At 40.8% G+C, this 24,267-nt stretch overlaps 1 long non-coding RNA gene across 1 annotated transcript in view; it reads left to right on the top strand.

Annotated features, from left to right (window-relative positions):
* LOC141807108 (uncharacterized) overlaps positions 1–24,267 on the top strand; it is a 44,816-nt gene that overhangs the window by 3,539 nt on the left and 17,010 nt on the right. The window contains exon 2 of the long non-coding RNA XR_012599809.1: positions 14,502–14,567. This is a non-coding gene — a long non-coding RNA (uncharacterized LOC141807108). The remainder of the gene's footprint in view (positions 1–14,501; positions 14,568–24,267) is intronic.

The raw sequence follows: 24,267 nt of genomic DNA, 5'->3' as shown, positions 1-24,267 counted from the left end.
CTCTCTCTGAGCTGCCCTCGTAATTAGCTGTCAGCTGTTTTAAGGCACAGCTCATTGATTGGGTCGTGATCGCTAATAGGACGTGAAATCCTTCTGCTGTCTTGATTGATATGGACGAGAATGAAGAGGGCTTTTAAACAGCCTCACCTCAGAGTTACAGACACGAAATGGGAAGTTTCAGATCTGTACTGACCATCACATGTGAGTGAGAAACATTAGGTAGACTTCACCTTGTCTCAAATATAACCCCGAACTGCACTGTAACTTATACACATGGTGTCATGGTGGTGTTTTGGACAACAAGTCTGCCAAAATATGCACACTCATTGTGTCTTTCTGTCAAAGGTCAGTTCCCCCAACTACAAACCATAACATTATATCCTACAGGCTGGATTTTATGAGAACTTGCTGATTTATTGTTTTCTGACTTCTTATAGAAAAGACATTTCCCCAACAAGGAAATACTTATGAGATCATCATTAAAAAATTAAAGTTATTATCACTGCTTCTCTACTTTTCAGAGCGCAAAACATCTCTTCTCTCCTATTTTCCACGTGTTGCATGAATTTGTTAAATTTCTTCAAAGACCATTATTTTATTTTTTTTAGTTGCTTGTGGCTAAAATTAAGATTCAGTAGGCAAGCCCTTTTTGCCTGCATATTGTCAGCAGAATTTTTTCTATTCTGTTCATTTACTTAGATTGAAAACAACAAATTTGATGTTATCATCTTACTGCTGATTGGCTAGTTTCCTTTTATATGTGTCACACAGACAAAATTACGTCTTTCTGGGGCTGTGCTTTGGGATCATCTCACCATGACAGAATTCCAATCCACTGTAACCACCTGCTTATTTAAAATTAGCATCTGTATTACCTGACTACAAAAAAACAAACAAAAAAACAACAACAAACAAACCCAGAATAACAGGTCAGCAAAAACTAGTCATTTGAAGATAACTTTATTGATTTTAAAAGATGTAACCATGCAGCTACATAAATAAATCCCTCAGAGTAAACGGGTACTCGTGCTTTTTAAAGCAGTGGCATGTTCTCTCATCATTGCAAGTTAAACTAACTGTAAATTTCCATTTTTTCATGGGAATGTCAAAATAGGCCGCTCTCTATAATAAATTAGATTTAACGTCACGTTTTCCTGTTTTTCATGTTGGCATTATAAATTAAATGACCATATAATTAAGGTTTATTAACCCTCAATCTGAAGGTTTGTGTTCCAAAAGTGATCTGAAAAGCGTCCTCAAGGTTTAGAATGCTAACAGTGACAACCATGTTTCTTACAATGTCAGCAGACAGAGATGAAATCAGCTGGACTTCTCCACACATGGATTTGCTATATGAACCATCAGGTGGTGCCTCGCAACAGTATACTGTCACGAAACAAATCACAGTTTTTATGTGGATTTGACCAATCAGAATCAAGCTTTTGCTCAGCCATGTATTAATCACAGATAATTTAAAGCAGGGTTCTCATACTTTTTTAGACCATGGACCCCTTCCAGGTTAGACATTCTTCCAAGGATCTCCTCTGACTGTAACAATGATTAACTTAATATTAATACTTTGTTTTAATGTACTAGGTAATATTTTGCTATGATAGAATTGGGCTACATTCATACTTTCCACGTATCTCATTTTGTAAACTTTGACGAAATGCTACCTCCAAGCAGCAGTCATCCCCCTCTTGTGGCCCAATTGATGTAAAACATCTGCTGAAGTGACCTCTCAGGGGCCAAAACCTGTGAGAAAGTGTCCTCCTGGTTGACAAAAAACACTTTACCTTCCTCTCAGGTGGCAAAAACACACGCTACACGTGTGTGCCCTTTTTTTCTTGTTTTCAAACCTGCCATTCAAAAAGTCTGTGCACGCCACAGCACCAAAGTGTTGTTTGTTTTGATCATTTTTTTGTTCTGTTGATGCACTTTATGAAGTGATTAACACGTCATGACCATATCAAAAATGATCTCATGGCACAAAACTAAATTGGGCAGGAGAATTGGAAAAAAATGGCCCATTTTATTGATGGTGGTTTATCAATAAATAGTTTGACTACAATAGTCAAACTTATTTTTAATCCTTGTCACAATTTTTTCCCCTCATTTCATTCATTTTTAAGATTAAAAACCACTAATGGTTAAAATCCTGCATGCTTGCATGATAAGCTTTTGATACTTTGAAGTGCTTAGTCTGACAGGTTTTTTATGTGCAAGTAGCCATCATACATGGCCGGTTTGTCCATGCACGATAGATACCCAGACCCTGGCTTGTTGTTTCTTTGTTTGTTCATTCCTCATTGATCTTGTCTCTGGGAATGTGAGTAGTCTGGATGAACAGGTGGGCCTTTGCCTACAGGCATGTGAACTCCGGGCCTCAGCAGCCCCACCATTCAGACCCAGGAGACTTTTGGCGGACATGTGGCAGTGCCTCCACCTCTTCTCCCTTCTCCCCTCCTCCTCCTCGCCTCCATCTCGACAGCTCCCCTAACACAGTTGTTCATGAATATGGATGGCAGGCAGGGCTCCCTGGCATCATTAACGTGCCACAAGCCCATATAAATCACATCACCATAAAACCTCCAAATGCTCTGATAAAGAATGTAACATGATAACAACCGGCAGGAGTCAAGAAGACAAACAATTGGTGAGGAGAGAAGCACTGGCTTCTGTTTTAGCTGCATGTACTGCAGTTTGATTGGGTCTTATATTTCCCCTCAGTTGTGCAGTGGTGTTAACAGCCTCAAACATCTCATGTGACAAGGCTGGATGCAGTTACACGCACACACAGTTTGTCTTGGCTGAGATGTTGACAGGCACTCGTGCGCAGCTGCAGTACACTTGAACCCTTTGAAAAGTTGCCTTTTTCAGTATGAGAGGAAAAAAGCCTTGACATCTTTTCACTTTGAAAAACGAGGCCGCTTATTAAAGTCTTAGAACCACTTTTGTTGAACCATTGTGTGACATGGATTGCTGGGTTCACCCGGAGTACAATGGTTCGAGTCTTAAGCATCAAGTAGACTTGATCTTTGGATGAAAAAGTCTCAGTAGCTCTTTCTTTCTCTTTCTGTTAGTGCAAAGAATGTTGAGCTAAGAGAAAAAAGAATTTAAGCACACAATCATCAGCTGGACTCTGCTCTGGGGGCGTTTGACGTTCTGTTGGCAGCTGGCCCCGGTCTCTCCAGTCCTTCCTGACAAATCCATGCAGCCATGAAACACACACACACACACACACACACACACACACACACACACACACACACACACACACACACACACACACACACATTTAGTGCTTGTTAAAAGACCTCCAAACCATCTGTAGTGTTCTTGAAAGAATACTTTCATGACTTCTGTTTGTGATACACGTGATCTGCCATGAGCACCCATCTGTATCTTTAGGCCATGCTCAAAAAAACAAAGGCACCGTGTCAAAAACATACTCTCATGACCTTTTGAAGAGACCTCTAAACGGGTTGACCATCAGAAAGCTGCTCCTGTCTCGATGTCATTCAACCTGAGCACCCTCCTTATTACATTTACATTAGCTGGTAGCGCTGTGCTAGCTGTAGAGTTGTTCGCCAATGTTCTTTGAGGATTTCAACTGCTGTTAAATACTTCTCTATTTTCAACATCGTTCACTAGTGTTTGTTATTTGCAATGAACCCTTACAGATGAAAACTAAGTATTAACTAAGTAAAAAGTCAGAAACAATGACGAAGGCTGTGATGAAATCAGCTCTTTTTTTTCCTCATATGCAGCCGTCCGTTACCTTGACAACACGTCTGCACGTGCACACGCAGCAGTGCTTGTCAGAGGATCATTAGAACAAGTACAGCCTTTAGTATTACACAGTCAGTGGTACAAACACAAGAATATGGACAGTATATCCCTGTTTCCATCAAGCAAATGTGCTGGTTTGGATCAGTACAGTTGGTACAGTTTGGACCGGTTAAGACCAATCCATTTCCATAGCCAATCGTCCCCCCTTGTGGTGGGTGAAGTGTAAGCTGTGTAAGTTACAGAATAGCATGATGCCATAGTCAGCACGACGGTGTACCCCGCAAATTTTTTCCAACAAATAAAGAAATCACAGCGTGGTACAAAAAAAGTCCAGGAGAGAAGCCATCTATTAATTTGTCTTCTTTGTGATTTCCATGTGGCCTTTTGTTACCGTCAACCAAACAATGATCTGCAGTGTTGTTGCTCCACCTTCTGGGATCAGATTGATTTAGTTTAGCTGCGTTTCCACCAAACAGTCTGGTTTGGTTTGGTTCAGTGCGGTTTGGCATGGTTTGATACAGTTAAGCCTGATCCCGTTTGCGTTTTCACAGCAAAACTGTTCCCTCTCGTGGTAAACCAGATGCCGAAAGCCGAAGCTGTTAAACAATAGTGTGAGGCTGTAGCAGCCTAACACAGTATACCCCGCTAATAAATCCAACGAAGAAGAAAAACATGATACAGTAAACAAAGAGCAACAATGGAAGACATGCAGCATTTCGTCTTCTTTGTGATTGGCATGTAGCTCTTTGATACAAAGTGAAATCAAGCTTTGTTTCAGAGAAGACTGTGTGCTGCTGTCGGGGTAAGTGACGATTCTTTTGACCAATCAATGGTCTGCAGTGTGTTGCTCCACCTTTTGAGAGCAGATCTGTTCCATCTGGCACCCATACGAAATGGTGCCAAGAAGTGGGACGGCTCGTCTCGGTTATTTGGGGATCTGTCCCGGGATTAGTCAGTGGAAACACCACAAAATGCGCTCCATACCAAGACAAACTGAACAGGTCTGCTTGGTGGAAACGCGGCTTTTGGCACCCCAACAGAAAGGTCCCAAAAAGTGGGACGGCTCATTTCAGTTATTTGGGGATCTGTCCCAGGATTGGTCAGTTGAAGATGCGTGCCGTACTGAGAAAAATCGAGCTGAACCACTTGGTGGAAACAGGGCTTAAGAAGAGCAATGGTGGCGCTGCAAGGCGAAAAAAGCATTACAGTCTGACACCACTACATGTCCCAAAACTAATACCTTTTTCATCAAGAAAAGCAGCAAGATGAAAAAGAAACTCCAGATGGAGAGGATGAAACATGTAAGGCAAGATGTAAAGAAAGTGCAACGTTGCCTGCAAACCACTGTCCAAGTTTATGAATTGTGTATCCTAACTTAACGTTAAATTATGTACATGATAGCACTGTATGATGTGACACCACACACACAGTTTACAGGACGTTTTCTCAACAGTTAGGTTGGTAACATTATTTTTGACCAAAATCTGCCAATAATTGGTCTACTAACTAAACTAAAAGACTTGAAACCAAACTAAAACTCGTATGGTGTTTAGTCGAACAAAACTTGACGAAAGGTCTTTGTACCTTGAGGCCGTTTTTGGTCAGAAATTGACCAACGTTAAAAAAGAAATTGATCCCACACTATGTCAATCATGTTTTCACACTCATGCCCCAAATTTCACCTACCATTAATTTTTTCAGATCAGGTTTAATTTTTCCTGTTTCTTTTCTCATCCGCCAGGCTTATTTCCAGGGTAGTTTGACATTTTCTGTAATTTTGGGCGATTTTTAGAAGATGGATATATGTCCAGGTGTTTGCATGTGCCTGTGTTTACGTGTGTATGCGTTCACGGATTCTTCAAACATGCTGGCAGCTGCTACTCGGGATCAGTTGCTTGAAGCATCCATTTTTCTTGTTCTGCAAATTTTTGGAATTTATAGAACAACAAACATATTGGATACGGTGTGCAAGGTGTCCGCATAGTTTTTTTTTTTTTAAGACTAAGAATCCAAAAAATGCATTAAAAAAACAGACTGTGTGCAAAGACCTTAAGACTCAAAGGTTTCAGGTGACTAAAATATGACTTTAACTGAATATTGGGTTATTCAGAAGACAGAAAATGATTAAATTATAACTTGCTGTCAAAATTAACACTGTAGTTTATTAACACTCACAAAATGAGTCAAAGGTTGTAGCAAGGCTTCATGGGACTATGACCAAAGACACATACAAACTGAAGAGGCACTGATTCTCTTGATGCTGAAAGTTTTTTTTTTCCATTGACGTGAGGGATTAATCCTCGGCACCATGAAAGGAACACTGTGGAGCATGTTATTTTGTGTTTTTTTTTCATGACAGTGCACCCCTGCACGCATCAAACAGGCCTCTGCAGCCAGAAAGGGAGGTCCTTTGAGTTTGACTTTTTGCTGTGTTTGATGAACGAGTCTTTCCCCTGAAATCTTTGCATGAATATGGAGCAGCACGGCCTCCATGAGGCAGCCAGGCATCTCCTCTCTTCTCCCGGTAACTTCAGACGAGGTTCCTCGCGGGGGGTCTGGAGTGGATTCTTGGGGGCACCACAATGCCAGCCTTCTTCATAAAACCTGGCACTTTTGTCTTTTGGAGAGAAGCCGTGCAAGATTTATTGTTTTCTCTCTCAAAAGACAGAGGATGGATAAATATTTTTGAAGCGTTTGTACGAGCAGAACAGAGAAATGGTGTCTGTCTGCAGCTTTGTGCAGAAATATTTTTTTCCTCTCTCTCATACTGTGCAACAGTGAAAGTTACTGTAGCTGATTTAACTGCACTGATCTCCTTTTCCTGATCAGTGGAAGAGAATTATTCAGAAGGCTTGTACATGATTAAACAAGTGGCTGCAGCACTTAAATCTTTGAAGAGATAAATCCTACAAGTGTAACTGGTTACAGATGAGTTTCCTCAGCTGTTATTGCTTTGTTTCTGTTACACTCAGAAGTTGTGCTGGATGATGTTGAAAAATATTATCATTACCGGATTTCACATATGAGTGTGTAAAGATAGTTATCATAGTAAATATAAACCCCTTTTTTTTCAAATTTGGATTTTTACAGAGGGTTGAGTTAGAATGGGAGTTTAATATTTTGATAAGATAATTTTTTTGAGGTGCTAACAGGAAGAAGGTTTTTTGAATCTGATTTATTTTCCTGAAGTTTTAGCTTGTAGATTCTCATTTTTCACAAACTGAGGAGCACATCCCATTAAGGTTCCTGAAGGTTATTGCAAAGTGATTTTATACTACAATAGATGGCAGTGTTAAGTTGTACTATGATTGGGGGATGGACTTTGAATATGTTTGAGATGCACAGCAGATTATGTCCCTGTGCTGTTGCTTTACCCACATTCTGACAGTTTATTAAGTTAAGTGTTGAAATTTGAAGTTGACACAAATACAACAGTGCTAGACCAATCACCTTAAAAAAAAGCGTTATTGTAATTGTAAATGTTTGTGATGTTCTTTGTGTTAGTTGGCATGTCTTTGGGAACATATTTTGTTGGACTGTAAAAAGCCAAAATATCTCTACTACTAAAAGTCAGTGACCTTTTCTTGTTGAAGGTGTCTTCACTGCTTCCTGAGGTTTCTTCAGTGTTGCAATCGCTCATTTTGACTGTGTCCATCAAGCTTCAAATTAGGGATGGCTTTTGATTTACAAATGTTAAAATAATGGTTTAATGATGAAAAAAAGTATTGATCGTGTGTAGGGATGGGTACCGAATTAGGTGCTTTTATAGGTACCGACCAAATTCTGTCAAAGGTACCGGGTACTGATTCATGTAAAATCATAAAGTACCAATTTTAGGTACCTAAATGCATTCTTATGACTGTGAGGGAGTGGAAGAGTAGGTCATTTTCCATGCTGGACATGAACACACCATTGCAATGTTATATATTGAAGAATAGATATGTTAAATGGAAAAAATATATATTTTATCATCTACATACCCATACCCACATAAACACAAAAAAGTACCAAAAATTGGTGCCGTTGAGTACCGGTACTGATTGCCAGGTTTCAGTACCGGATCGTTTCAAATGCGAAAGGTACCCATCCCTAATCAAGTGACTTTTACCTCACCTAGAAAGTGTATTTCTTCACTGGTTTTTATTCACCCCCACTTGTGATGTTATATAACTCCCAGACGGTGTTTAGGGGTGGGTAAAACTATTGACAACAACAACAAAATGGCAGTCCAAGCATCAGCAGCATCATCTGAAAGTCAACATCTTCAGCTTTAAACTCTGACATTTGGATTGTTTTATTGCTCCAAAGTGTGAGGTGACATTCCACATATGTTTACATGGGCATGAAAATTGAAAATAGAAGCATTTAAATCAATATCGAATCAAATTGATGTTGAACTGAATCGCAACCCTAAAGAATCGAAGCCGAAATTGAATCCAATCGTGAGGTTCTTAGCAATACCAGCCCAAACGATGCTTGTAGGGCATCTGATACCAGTTCACTTTTTGCCATCGAGGAGCAAAAAAACCTCCTTAATGACATGACAGCATCTCACTTATCTTTAGAACGCACAAGTGCTGCTTACTGTAAAAAGAAGATGCATCGCTGTGTGATTCAGAGCTGGGACTGAGACTTCTTCAGTGCCACAAGGTTCTAAAGGTAACATCTTCCGAAATAACAACAAAAAATGAGGTTAAGTGCAAACTTTGCTCGGTAAAGCTACATTAATCATATTCAAATCTAACTTACCAACAACTAATTTGCACAGTGACTAAATGTGTCTCCATCTCCTTGCGTCTGCATGGCGTGCAGGGCATTATTCAAGTAATGGGTGATTTTGCATCCAAGTTTTGCATTGACCATCAAATAGTATTTTTGCTTGAGATGCCCTTACCTGCTGCCTCTGTTCCTGGAGCATGATTAGCTGTCTTCTCCTGTCTTCTTCTTCTCTTTAATGTTGTGGAATAAGCTTTAAAACTACTTTAGCCGTCCCTCCTTTGCAAGTGTTTGGGTGTTATAATTACATGTTCAAATATTTTGAATTCTTATCAAATGTTTGTTGCTTTTAGAGAAAAAAAAATATTGTGATTATTTTTATCTCACACTTCTATTTGGAGGTGCAGCTCCTATCTTGTTTTTGTTGTAAAACATTGTAATAAAGCATAACTGACTCAAACTTAAACTCTTGTAACCTTATAATAATAGGGATGGGTACATCAGCCAATCACAGTATGCCCAGTATGGAAGTGACTTTGTGTTTTGATTAGCAAGTGGAAGGAGCTATCCCAAGCAGCCACAATAGTTGGATGTAGAACGTAATCCTGCAGGTGGTTGCAAGGTCAGTACTTGTGCTCGCATAGTCAGGCTGCGGGTGTGTGCTGCAGCTGGCACTGAGCCAAGGAGGTGGAGACCAGTTTAAATTTGCGTTTACTGATGACTAACAAAAAGTCCTGCAGACCATACCTTTAATGATAAAATCTCAAAGTTTTTCAGTTTAACACATTTATTTCTCAACATATAAACTTGCAATGCTGTGTTCATGTCCAGTATGGAAAATCACATACTCTTCCACTCAATCAAAGTCACATGGGTGTGTTTAGGTACTGTTTCATTTTAAATTAATTGTAACTTACAGGCAGAATATAAAAGTACCTAGTTTGGGTCCCATCCCTAGATGCTAGGATGAACTATGGAGGCAAACCTCTTATCACAATAAATCACTTTACAAGCAACAAGTGAATTCTTCACAGTTTCTGTTGAGCTGTCCACTGTAATGAAGCTAGTAAGAAAAGTGTATTAATTCCAAGTTTTCCTTTGTAAAGCTGCTGTAAACCACCATGATTAATGCTTTGTTTTTTTGCAGCAATCCCTCTGTCACTTTAGTTTCATGTCTGATTCGGCTCTGATTTCCTCAGGGACCCTGCACACTAGCAAATCATCCATTTAGAGCCTGTGGAAATCCTGGTGATTTGCTGAAAATGATAGCCTGTAACTCAGTTACGACAACTTTAGAGCAGTGCTCACCCACTTCACGCAGGATTGGATTAACAGTAGGCGAATGCTGATATTAACCAAGCGATGCAATTACATCTACAGGTTTGGTGCTAATGCAGTTATCAAGACGAGGGAATATGCCCAAATCTGATTATCACGGTGAACTTCAACCTCTCTGGATTGAATGAGGCATAATTTATCCATGAAGAGCATGACTACACCCCTCTTTGCCTTTGACTTGTCTTTTACATTGAGATTAATATTCAGAGAGCCCACTTAAACCTGCCTCTGTCATAACTTTGCCTTACAGGCTGAATCTCACTCAGGAAACTGCATTAAATCTCATTTTCACTTATTCAGATGTGGATGTACAGGTTCATCTACTTTGAGCTATACCTGGACAGCACAAATTTATGAGGAGATTCAACTTAATCCTGAGCAAAACTAGATTAAAAAAGGAAGTCATGAGGTATTTTTGATGGCTGCATTTCTTCAGGAGGCTCACTAAGCCTTGTTGTGTAGCTAAAAGGAAGGTGGCCCCTCGGACACAGGTCATTATTATGGCCCCAAGGTTGGGATTATGCAGAATTTAATGCTAAGATATGCAGCAGGATGGAGATGTGTGAACAAGAAGGTTGAGCTGGGATTGACTCCTTAATGTAATTACACCCACTCAGGGGAGAGAGGAAGACAGGAGTGGGCTGGGGATTTGAGAGAGGGGTGTGACAGCATCACAAAGGGGAGCAGAGGAGTGTCAGCAGACCTGTCTCTCAGGGTTGAGGGTTGTCCTCATGGCCTCGGGCCAAGCATGAGGAATTAAAACATTGTGGCCGCAGGGTCTGGAAACAGCAGTCCCAAACACAGGACGTGAGGGCTGGGGTGGGGATAATGGGACATGAGGAAGATGCATATAATTCATTGTTATTCCAGTGCTCTGCTGTTGCTTCAAGCAATCCACTGGCTTGACTTCCATCTAAATTCTGCTGCCAGTTTTTGCTGCTCAAGATTTGAGCAGAATTGTGAATGTGAAAGTGTGCTATTGATGCATGATGCTGGGAGACTTCAGGCTAAGCTTGTTATTTCTGCCAGGTGTGATTTCCAGCGTAGACAATGTGGCTTTTACTTCTCAACACGCAATCACAGAAAGGATTGCCCACTCTGGACTTGGCACTCCCTCACTCAGGAAAAAAAAGAGTAGGGGGTAAAGAAAGGCCTTTGATGAAAGGACTGAACCCAGCCCCCACTCGCACTCTTTCCCTCCCTCCGTCTCTTCCTTGCCCTGTGGAGTTAATCTGGCAAAGAGGAGGCAGCATCAGCCAATTTACACAAGCAGCAGCTTTCTTTTTTGTGCACTGCCTTCTCCCTCGCCTATGTGTCTCCACCCCCCATCCACCGCTCTGTTCTTTGTGTGTGCGCTTGTTTGCCCACATGTGGGTGCACGGCGTCTGTGTTGCTCTTCATACGTTGGGCGGTGGAATAATTTCCAGTACAGTAAGGTGAAAGACGGTCCAACCCCCTCAGGCTGGCAACACCTGCCTCATACAAGCTGTGCAGCTGAAGTGAGAAGACGCAGGTATCACCAACTGCACCTCCACCCATCCTCATGTGCCCTCTCTTATTGAGCAGTCTGGCACTCCTTTGTTGACTTCCATGCTGTCGTCTTTGTGATAAAGACTTTGTAATTGCCTGAAAAAAAGTGGGGAAATGGATTTCAGGGGAAAGCTCCATGATTGAGCCCCACCCTTCAACCACCTTTCCATAAACTCACTCGTTTATGCACACACTCTTAATGTAAAATGACCACCTCTTTAAACCTATCTGTTTACTGAAAAAGGAAGAAATTAAACATTTTAAACCACCAGGCTTACGATGGGATTTAAATTAAAAGCCTGAATGATGTTGTGTTTTGTGCCCATCATGGCGGATGTGTGTAGGCATAAATCACCAGTGTTTACTCTGTCCATCACTGTGTCCCAGCAGTAATTACCTAAACACAAACTATGGCTTTTGTTCTGTAATGGCATTAGTCACGCTGGTGAGGGGCGCTTGTTTCTGCTTCCTGCTGTAATGCGTTCAATAAATCCTCTGGATGCTCTACCAGTTCTGAAGCGTTAAAACATTGTTGTCCATCTTTTTTTTTTCCCCCACAAGGCTTGGTCGGATCAATTCAATCAAAGTTCATCTCGGCCAGACCTTAATTATTTAATAAACCCTGCGTGGACATGGTGTTGCTCTTGCATCCATCCAGGCCAGGATAGGGATGGTAATTTAAAGGATGTGGGATGCATTTCGTCCATTTAATATAGAGGAATCTGTCTGATGATCATGGTCACAGCAGATAATGTTTTGGATAAGTTAGACCACTGGTTCTCAAACTTTTTTCAGTGTTGTACCCCCATGATATGTTTTTTATTCTGCCAAGTACCCCCTAACAGCTCAAAGCAGTTTTGGATGGAAAAAAAAAATAGAACATAGCCCTGTACTCTTAGTGTCTATTGGATATAATTTTAAATTTATGAACTTACATTTATACTGGATTCAAACTAGAGCCCAGCTGATATGGGATTTTTGGGGCCGATGCCGATACCTATACTGGGGGACAAAAAAAGCCGATATCCAATATATCGGCTAATATATATTATAAATTCATTGATATACACAGGATATATACTGTATATAATCACAAATCATTATAATACCCGTATGATTCAAGACAGAGACAGAACACTATTAAATTAAAACAAGGAACTTTAATTATAAAACTGTCAACATAAGAACTGTAGTGTTAACCAATGATAAATAAGAACAAGCTGTAAACACAATAATAAAATACAATAGTGCCCTCCACCTTAGCTTGCTAGAAGGTGCCCTCTGCTCAGGCCGAGGACCCTAATACAGAAGTCAAACTGTAAACACCCTAAATAAATAAGTCAAACTTTAAACACAGATAGTATAAAAAAAAAAAACAATTAAAAATGTAAACACACAATGAGCAACTTACACTTCGTTAAAACATTGTATTATAGTCTTACATTAGATTATGGTGGACATGTAAATCAACAGTAGCATTTATCTCTGTTTATCTCTCAAAAAAACAACTAACACGATGTAAAACGTCATTCTATAGTCTTACATTAGATAATGGTGGACGGAGGGGGCGGGCACTTGGGCAGTGTGCAGCCCAACACAGACACACAGGAGCAGGAGCGACAGAATCTCTGTTGAGCAAAAACTGGCTACATTTTGGCCGATGTTGATTAATCGGTGACAGGCATAATCGGCCTGATTAATGATCAAGGAATTTTGCTTGATTGTCTTTTTTTTGGATGCGTCTCTGAATCTTGTGTACCCCCTGGAGTGCCCTTGCAAACCCCTATTTGAGAACCATGGAGTTAGACCATAGAATTTGACAACAGTGCTCTTTTAGAGTCTGCACTGATATTTGTTTTGTTCCCACCCTCCACACCGAAAGGAAAGGTGAGCAACCCCAGGTGGATTTTAGTGCAGCTCCTGTGAGAAGATTGAAATATTCAGTGTCCTCTTCTGAATTTCTAGGTCTGCCTCTCCTCGGTTGGTCAAAGGTGAAGGAGAGCAGTCTCATCCCAATCTACACAATGATGCATCAGCACTTTGCCTGCCCCGGGTCAATAGAAGTCTGCCAGCACCTCACACAGCCTGTCACAGTCAATAGAGTGGCTGACACGACATGTCCTGCACCAGTGATTGAATTACTGGCCATTTGTCAGCCATGATTGTCTTGCTGTCATATCATTTTTAATCTGGTTGTTGGAGCTGTCTATCACACTTTCATCAGATTTGACGGCAGAATGAAAGAATATTTTTGCAGTAATTTGAAGATATTCTTTAAGAGTGCGCTGCATTAACTCCTATTTAAAACCAATTTGTTCCTTCATTATCCAGAGAGATTCTCCAACAGGGGCTAGAGTGTCTCTACAAAACCCTGCCTGCCTCCATCTTTTCATCGGGAATGATTTAATTCACACTCACAGAAGGAACTGAAAAATAATCTATTCAGCAGGTTCATTTTTCTCATTTCTTTGTGGTTTTAGAGTCGTGTGGATAATGGATTTCTCCGTATGGTAAAATTAGTTTTTTGTTAAACAATGGCACTGAGCTGAGAAAAATCTTAGCAACAAAGTGAGCCCATGAAACACCTGCACACACTTTGTGATGTAGATGCACAGCACTGCACGCATGCTCGACGTATGTAAAATATACATCCCTGTTTTTTTCTGCTGTGATGCGTTTTCTGTAAATTAATTGCCAACACTGTGCAGTATGTTGTAATTACCAAGGAGGAGTGATGTGGGCTGAATTCTGATGAGTAGGAGTAAATAAATAAAGAGTCACTGGGGATATTAACTGGAAGGAGTGCTTCAGGGATAGCTGACATTTACAGTAAACTGGGGTGTTGGCCTCAGATAACATAAACATGGAAATCCCTCATCTTCATGTTTGATAGAAAACTCGAACTGGTCTGATAAAGCTAGAGATAGTTGTTTTTATCCCTAAAATTTATTGTAAATGTATTTAATGTTCCTGATTCCACTTCTTTACATTTTGCTGCAGCAAGCGAAACCAAAGATTTGTTAATAATTCAGACACAGTGGAATATGCATGCTTTCTTCAATTGACTGTTTAAAATGCACAGACTGAGACTCTTCAAATATTGATTTTCTCCTTCTCTCCGACAGTGTTTAATGCAGGGAACCTCCGATTAAGCCCTTTCTGTGACACAAGAAACAAAGGAGAGTGAAAAGGTAGATAAGCTTCAAAAGTAAGTCTGGGTTTCTGAGTCTTCTTGCACTTAACGCTCGGGATTTGCATCAGTTCCCACATAACACAATGCTAGTTTTAGGGCATTCTGTGATATAAAAACACATAAATTCCACCTGCAGCATTAACAGCACACTAATCCAACTCCAGTAACTGCCTCGCTTGTGTAAATTTCTTTTTATAGCCTGTCAGGCCTCCGTGGCACAACTTCAGAGGAACTCCTTGATTGCCGTAACTCACCAACCATAGTTTTCAAAACCTCATCGTTCACCTTGCTCCTCCGATCCCAACCCAGCCCGGCATGTATTATTTAACCAGGAGATAAATGGCTGCTTGGGCGTTGCTCATGAGTCATGGCGTCCATGATGATAAATAACGGGAGCAGACTGACAGGACACAGGACAGTAAAGAGTAGAGATATCAACATCAACACAGGCTCAACCCACCGCAATGTAATTTTGCAAGTCGTTAAATCACTGCCAGAGAAATATGAGTCTAAGGTTATTGAGCGCCGCGTGAGTGATGGAGACTCAGAGTGGTCCACAAGGCTCAAGTTGCTGTGGAAATAAGATTTAACACTGTGTCATGTCAAGCAGGGGAAAAACCCTGAGTGGGGCTGGATTGTATTTTTTGATGCAACGCTGGAGATCTTTAGTGCGTAAGATTGGAAGAATTACGGACTGAAACTTTATCCGAAAATGAATCAACACTGTAATGCTCTGGCAGGGCTCTATTTTCTCCACAGCGGTGCTTTCTTATTCTCAGGGAATGCTGTTTGTTCTGATGGACAGTGCTCATCTTCTACATAATGGAGAAGCAGAAAGGCAAAAAAGGCTGAGGTGATGGAGTGGAAGATGTGAAGCAGTGAGGGGGGTTTAGGCAGGGTGCACCATCCAATTTGTGATGGACCAGATGCTGTACCCTCAAGCGGGGTATTTTACCCCAAACGGTACCTGTAAAAACTCCATCTGTTGAAACGGGCCCTGGAATATGTCAGCACTAGCTGAAGGCTCTCTCACTGAGCTGGGGCTGGCTGTCTGGCTCTGAGGATCATGTGCTGTCAGCTGTACCCCATGGGCTGAGAGAGGCAGAGACATTCTGCTGTGGCAGTCTGACAGCAGGGCTGTGGCAGCCGCAGCCTGTACCAACTCCTCCAGAGCCCGAGAGAGGAAGAGGGGGTGTTGGGAAGGGAAAAAAAGGAGTCCTATCATAATATGTAGAACATGTTGTTGAATGTCAGAGTGGTGCAGAGATTGCAAATTATCTATTCTGAATGTCACAGAAAGGTGCCATATGCATACAGCTGCCACACAGAACGGTCAGCAAGCTAGTGGACAGATGTGTCACGAGCTGATGTGTTCTTTTCATAATAAATGAAAAGATTCACAGTCTATTCAAAAAGTTTGTTTTTCAATGTTAAAATCAGCTCACAAGTTTTAAAGTGTTGTGTCGGCATGTTTCAGAATCCACCTCTCAGTGCAGCAGAGTAATTCAGAGAGTGCAAGCCCTGCAGCCGGCTGTAAGGAAGCCTCAGGCACAGTCTCACATTGTGTGATGATGTGAGTCGTCGTAAACCATGCAGTAAATGGCAAGAACACTGATGTGAGTGACAGACTTCATATCCACACACAGTATTTTTCCTTTCTTCAGTTATTGACATGGAAAGTAATCGTTGCCTTCCATAGGTGTGGTGTTGGGCTGAGATATATACGGTTAGGCTCTAACAAGAACCAGTTTGATCAGTAACTCTAAATTTAGACGGAGTGCTGAATGATCACGCTCGCACCACATGTTCACAAGAGCACACACTAACTGCTCCAGGAGGTGAAACATCGGCTGCAATTTTCCATCCACTCTTCCTTGATTTGACCGAGCAGTTTCACCCTGGTTCAATATGTCCGTCTTTATCAAAGACAATGGGGGGAACATCTTTTCATATGTCCGGTGAAATAGCTGGATTGAAGGAGTAAATGTGGTACCGTCTGCAAAGCTTCGGTCTTAAACAGGTAATCTGAGGTTGTGGATGTTCTGCGTCACCTCGCAGTGATCCAGGGCGAACACTGTGGATAAAAACAGACATCTGTCCTCTGTCTGTGCACAGAGGACATTCATACCCCGACCCAACAGTAATAAGTTCATTTGCAAATGAGGCCAAACCGCTTCACAAAACCTGGATCCTGCACAATGTCTGTATTTTACTTTCATTTTGTGGTGATTTACGGCAATTTTAACACTTCTTCTCATTAGAAACAGTTTCCCCACCTGCAGCAGTGCTGAGCATGTGTGTGTGCCTGTGCATCTGTGTGTGTGTGTGAGGAAATAATCAATCCCCATAGCAGTAATCAATGGGGGGAGAAGTATGCAGTAATTTAGTTAATTAAAAGCTGGGGGGCATCAGACAAGACTGGGCGATAGGTCTCCATTTTTGAGGTGGCATAATTACGTGTTATACTTTGTGAAATGGCTGATAGGGTTTTCCTGCCCGGGTAGAAGAACTGAATATTCATCAGGCTTTGTTAAATAGTGTTTGTAGACATTTCACCTCTTCGGGAGATTTACCCTTGCTCTTCGGTTACTCATCCAAAGAGGCATTAGTGGAAAACAATTCCAGAGGCCTCAGTGTTTAACATCGTACCGCGCCTGCATGTTAACAACTGAACACAAGCACTTCTTCTTGCAGACATTGAAACAGCAAGATATGAGAGTTGCTCCAGCAATGTGGCAACCATCCTGGCAAGAAAAAACCCACCAATTAGCAGTAATCTGTTGTAGCTAAGTGGACTTAGAGTAAAAGCCCAAACCAAACAGGAACACCAGGGATGAATTCTCTCTAATTTGAAGTCATTTTGATGGCCAACCTGAGCATGGTGGAGCATATGGCAGACAATTCTGCTGTGTTTTGATAGTGTTCATAAACAGAGACCATTGCCATGCTTCATTTCAGCCCAAGTGCTCTTTGCTGGAGATAAATGCAGCATAGAAAAAAATGAGGGGGTGTAAATTGGTTCGTAATTGCGTTCTCAGGGGAAAAAACCTGCGCACAAATCTTGTCCCGTGTGCAAGTTATCTGCACAATTTGCACTGGAGCAATTTCATGCAAATATCCATCTTTCTCTGCTGCAAACATACCTCTTAAACTTTGTTTAATCTGGCAGAATGAAAGAAGAATGAAATGACATGTATCTAAAAGTGGTTTACTCAGAGATGTTCTCACTAAGGGATAGTGTCTTCCTGAGACCTGAGACAAACCAGCCGCTGAGGTGACGCTCGGATGAAGTCACACAGCTTACTCATTTGTTGTCAGATTTCTCCGCAGAAGCCTTGATGTCATTAAAAATTGAATTGCTTTCCTTCAGGTGAGATGTCTGTTCCCTCTTAAAATGAAACCTGTTTTTTCCAGAGCTTTTGTTTATTATAGCCCTCGAGTTTACAATCACTACAAGGCCAGATGAAAGCTATAGTTTCTATGGTTACCTATAGAGTCATTTAATTGTTTTGATGGGATTCAATTACTACACCTCCAATAAAATTCAACTGGACCTGCTTTAAGAGTTAACGTTAAGTTTCTCAAGACTTTGACATCATCACAATATTTCAATAACATTATAGTTAGATGAATAGCTTGATATAAATGTTTACACCAATGACAATCCAGATGTGCTCCAAAGCCGTTTCGTGGCTGATTCAGGGTGCTCCCTCTCTACAAGAGAGCCGTAGGGCATGACAGTCTGACTCCACATGTGGCTGTCACTCTCTGTTTGAATAGTCTATAAAACATGATGGATATCGTAGCTCTTCTGGCTGTTTAGCAGCCATCAAATGAACAGCTCTGACACAAGTCTGTACCAGAGAAAACCAGGATGATTTGTATTTATAGATATGATTAGACTTGTCATAAGTCATACTCTCCTCTCCTCTAATCTCCTCTCGTTTAGGTAAACAGTTATTCAGCTTAAGCACATTTGTCAGATTTCAGCTTCTTTGTTTGAATGTCTCTTTGGCCTTAATGGAGGGACAGCTGGACTGCAGCCGTACCTACATGTCCTCACCCCACCCCGCCGTGAAGCGCTTGTATCATGTCTACTCTTATCACATCTCCATCCCAGCAGGCCCTGTGCATCCACTCAGGCTCTACCTGCTCCTCTCATGGAAAATGAAGGCAGGGCTGCACACGTGGTACAGTCTGATTACAATGTTTTAATTAAAAGACGTGCTGCACAGGAGGGAGGCTCAGAGGGTGAGAGGTGGACCATAGGGTGGGAGACATCTGCCCTCACAAGCTCTAAGACAGATGGACACGTTTGCGAGGTCTTTTGATGCTCATTAATATGACGATGAGGGTGTTTTGTAAGTGACCAGAAGTCTGATGGCCAGCGCACGTCGGATCCTGAAGGACAAGGCTGGTGATATTTTAATCCCTGCGCTGAGGTCAACAAACCCCAGGAAAGAGATGGAAGCAGCGATGTGGTCTTAATGCTCTCTGACTGCTCTCAAGCCCTTTTAATCCCACTGACTGACAACATCAATGTGTGTAAACAGAACTCAGCTACTTTCTCTTTGTGCTAAGACTAAACAAATCCTGCAACAGCTGGTCACTGTAGTTCCCAGCAAATCAAATTAAAACAGGGGTAAACAGTGTAATATGGAGAGACTACGGCATAAATTAGAGGCTGAACAAGATTTTAATGGAGCAGTGTATCCTGAGTAAAATAATTATCAATTCCAACAAATATGGTGCTCTAAATAGACTTCCCTGACAGTGTGACTCACTCCAACGCCATTTCAAGAATTCTCATTGTGGTACTGAAGACATCAATGTGAGTAGCATGACTGAATGTTTATTTATTTTTGTGTGTCTATGACTTACATGAGATACAACACCTCTGCAACCCTTTCATTGAAAGAATACATTGCTATAAAAGATTAGTTTTATTAGCCAGGACGGTCTGTGGATGGTTGATGACATTATTTTGGGTAAAACATATAGGAGAGACAAAGCTAACAGCAGTAGTTCAAGCAGCTGACACACAGCCAACACAGAGCCCAACCACAGCCGATTCACGGCCAAATTACAGCTATAACACGGTCAACACATATCTGAAACACAGCTGAATTACAGTCAGAGCCTACAGACACGCAGCCAACACATAGCCATAACAAAACCAAACTACAGCTGAATTACAGTGGAACCCAACTGACACACGGCCATATCACCGCCAACACACAGCCGACACACAGCCAACACACAGTCAACACACAGTCGGTCTAGAGCTGTCAGCTCCTACAGTTGCGTGCTGCAACTGTTCTATAGCCGTCATGCTTCCTGTTTTTACCTGATGATACCCAGATGCTTATAGAGCAGTTCTGTAATAAAGGAGCAGGAGCTATTTGATTTTTTTTTTCTTTTTGCTTAATATTGTAAATTAACTGAAAATGAATTTGATGTACCAACTAAAATCATAAACATCCTTGAGCCTTGTCAGAGCCTGAAATGTAACAATGACCCAAAATATGATAATAATAATAATAAAAAGTGTAATAAAGTCTCAAATATAATAACTGTTCGATAATGTAACAGAAGTTCTGAGTTGGAAGTGTAATTAAAAAAATGTAATAAAACTGAAAATGTAACAACTTTTTATATTTTGGGTCAGTTATTACATTTTGGTTGTTGTTACATTTCAGGCTCTAACAGGCCTGTTAGTATAAGGGATGGGTACCGGATTAGGTACTTATATAGGTACCGTCAGAATTCTGTCTGTGGTACCGTGACCTGAGTACCGGGTAACTTTTCACGTAAAACCAAAAGGTACCATGTTTAGGAACCTAAACACATTCTTGTGACTGTGAGGGAGTGGAAGAGTAGGTGATTTTCCATACTGGACATGAACACAGCATTGCCGGGTCATATATTAAAGACTAAATATGTTAAATTGAAAAATTTGGGGATTTCATTATGAAACGATTAGCATTTATTACCTAGTTAAACACACAAAAGTACCTAAAATTGGTACCGTTGAGTACCGATATCAATTGCCAGGTACAGGACATCGGTACCGTATCATTTCAAATGTGAAAGGTAGCCACCCCTAGTTAATAGTTATTATTAGAAAGATAGATTACTAATTCAATACTTAATAATTAGGTAAATTGATCCTTCGCTTTTGTTTTGTATTCACTGTTAAGCAGATATCATTTTGTATCTTGAGGGTATTGCTTTGCAAAACTTTATGACCGGATCGCTGGGATATGATATTAACTTTGTCGTGACCCACATTTTGCACATTATATCATCTGGCATTGTCCACCTTTAAGAAAAATACAGGTGTGACAGTTATACTGTATCAGATGTGACTGTGGGGTTGAATGAAATTTCACAACTGCTCCCTTTTTCATTGAAATAAGGAACATGTCGGTTACACAAAGGCGAGAAGAACTATTGATGCCTTGGCTTCACAGGTGAGATAAATTCCTTTTTTTAATGATGTGCTAACAATAAGACTAGTGAGATTTTAATCAGACTTTTACCTTCATCTGGTGATGCCCTGCTTTTTCTCTGTTCTGATGGTAAAATCAGTCTTTGTTTAGAGGTGGTAATGTTTGTCTTGAATGGATAGGGCAGGCTCACTATCCTCTTTAATTACAACCTACAGAACAAACTGATCTCTGATTCAAGATGACAGACTCAAAGAATCTGACATAATTTTGCATGATTTCACTTTCATTGTCTTTAGAATCAATTTTCATGTCTTTAGTGCCACACCCCTCTGAGAAGTGTAACCATGCTGGAAAACAAGATAATATTAATGATAATAGTGTTTTTTTTTGTTTATGATGTAAAACATATATGGTGAGATTATCTCATTGTTAATTCATGAGATCCTCAGATGAATAATAGATGGCGTCCTTTGAGACCGCTGCCCTTGTGCCTACCCTTGTTATTAAGAGAATTCCAGATGATATCAGGCCAGCACGTTTCCTTTGGTGTCCTACTGGAAGCTCTGAATCAAAACCGGCCACTGATCCATCATATTGCCTCGGTATTGCACGTATCATACATCATCATTTAAGATACTGGGACTTTTTCTGCTCCTGTCTGCTGTAATATTTGAGTTAGACATTTTCTATACTGCTGTAATGTATGTTGGTGTCCTGACTTGCTTTTTCAGAATCAGTGCAGATTTGTCTTTATGAAAAGGGAACTGTGGATTTTTTTTTGCACTTTTAATCTTGAACTTGAGAAACATTTGACTATTTCTACATTTGTATTACAAAGGAAATAACTCGCCCTTTTCTGTATTTAATGTGGGTATCATTCTCTATCCATACACTTCATTATGATCTACTGTGTTTAAAATAGCAATAATTAAACATCTGCCACATTTCAATTATTTCCACTTGTAGGGAAGAATGGCCCCGAGCAAACTGAGGCTGTGCCCTATGCATCTTGGGTACGAGAGCCTGAATAATCGAGATAATTATCTCCCTCAGCAACAGGGTTTTTAAACAGGGAATTACCATAACATTGCTAATTTTAATAGGAGACCTAATGCATCTCAAATAATTATAGTAAGACAGGCCGAGAAGTGGAGGGAGCTTTGAATCGTTCACCCCCGTCTGAAAGAGGAGAGGGGAGGAGGAGACAGTGGCGTGTATTTCAAAAGGTGTCATGAGATCTATCGTTGCTAATCTAGCCTGTAGAGCTGATGATATGGGTCACTGAGTGTGATTGTAAAAATTCTGTTTTCTCGTCCTCTGTGTTACAGTTGGTAAAAGAGGCTCAATTTGCAAAATGAATAATGTTTGAGTTCCTAATTTTTTCCCCCCTCTTTCACACTCAGACTCCTACACTCACGACAAAAAGGTCACACAATTAATCTCACCATAAACCATGATGAATTACAAAGACCAATTTTACAGAATAATCCATAACAATATCAGTGCACGGTGCCCAGGCTGTAAATAAAGATGCTAGATGCTGCGACGCATGGCTGCTGAAGACCGGAGTGGAAATAAACTCACAGCGTCCCTCAGTAAAGGAATAAAACTCAGGGTCAAGTTGTTCTCATTCCACTCTTTCTTACTCTCAGTTGGTTCCTGGTGATTTGTTGGCTTTATGTTTTGTGACATGTAGTGCTAACTAAGTCCCTTTTGTTTTTCCCTTCCCTCCTCTCTGTTGTGAGTGAACAGCTCCAGCTCTTGAGGCAATGATAAACAGCTCAGCTTCATTCACTGCGTCTATTCAGCCTGGGGAAAAACTGTACCAGAGTTTCTGACAGGCCTAGCAGGATGCTGATTTTACATGTAATCTCCTTTGAGCATGATTGCCATATCTTTTTGAGGTTTTACAATAGGAACCAGTCATTATTGTTTTTCTTTTCACGAGATCAAAAGTCATCAGAGAGGTGCTTTTAACCCAGTCACTCACGGCTGACAGAGCTGATCTTCAGTGAATGTGAGTTCTAAGTAGACGAGCTCCCAGAGGCAGCAGTTTCCAGATCGGAGTGCACCGTATCACTTTACCCCTTAATGAAGCTGCTGTAATCACACTCGTGCAGGATGGTCGTCTCTCATTAGCACTGCAGTCGGAGAAACGCTCTGCAACTCTTTGATGTTGTCAAAGATTCCCTCAACTGTGCTCAGAACAAAGAGCGTCTTCCTCTAAGATAAGGGGAGGAGGACGCTTCCGTCTGTTTTGAGGATGTCAGGAAACTGTTTGAGTTTTAGAGCCCTTTGTTTCAGTTCCAAAACAAATTATAGGAAGAAAAAAACCCTGACTATAGCAGGGATTTGTTCTGAGGGGCTAAGTTTGAAAGAGTGAATCCTGACCAAACATGAAAACAGCACTTTTCCTCATTTACAGGAAAGAAAATAGAACATGTGTTCGTCTGGTGACCCTCACAAGTTGTTTACTTGAGCAGTTTGTCACGAGAGGGAGAACTGTCTCCAAGCAGCAGATAGCAGTATTTAGCCCATAGTTTACTCTGCTCACAGAAGCATTTTTTAATCTGCCATTCACTAACCTGTAGACAGCTACCCTACACTCCTGTACTCGTGTCACTGTTGGTGAAGTTACTGAAAACTAGTCATTTCTTTCATTTAGTAGTTACTACTGTTAGAAAGTAGAGAAGTAGCTGAGTTCCTCTACAATAAAATGTACTTTCCATAAAATTTTGTCTGTTTCAATATTGTTTTGTTATTAAAAAGTGAGATACATCCTATACACCAGTGCAACCAATATACTAGTAAAAATGCAGGGAAAGCAGGGTATCCCCAGGATTTTTAATAAACTGTGGGGGAGCTCCTCACCCCCCCCCCCCCCCCCCCAGGGCACCACAAAAACAAAACAAAAACAAAACAAAACATTAGAAATGTAAAACTTTTATAAATTAATTATTTAACACAAAAAATATTTTGCCTTATCTAATGGAAAAAGTTTGGAAAGATCCTGGAAAGATTTAATTGTATTACAATGAATTACTCTAAAGATGGCGCCCGAAGAAACAAACAACTCCTTCAATCCACAAAAGATGCTCTGGTCTTTTTGGGCTTTTTTCCCTGGGAAAGGTTTAATTTTACATTCAAAGTGAAAAAAAAAGTGAATTGTCCAGTAAATAACCTGTGGAGTGCTGGTTTTGATTGAAAGGAGTCTTCAGTGTAGGACAACAAATTACCAAAGGAATG

This window comes from Halichoeres trimaculatus, unplaced genomic scaffold (genome assembly GCF_033239565.1).
Source record: "Halichoeres trimaculatus isolate MK-OKI-2021-1 unplaced genomic scaffold, fHalTri1.1 fHalTri1_scaffold_17, whole genome shotgun sequence".
Classification (NCBI taxonomy): domain Eukaryota; kingdom Metazoa; phylum Chordata; class Actinopteri; order Labriformes; family Labridae; genus Halichoeres; species Halichoeres trimaculatus.
The sequence above is the reverse complement of the archived record's forward strand: the minus strand, read 5'-3'. Positions and strand labels throughout refer to the sequence as shown.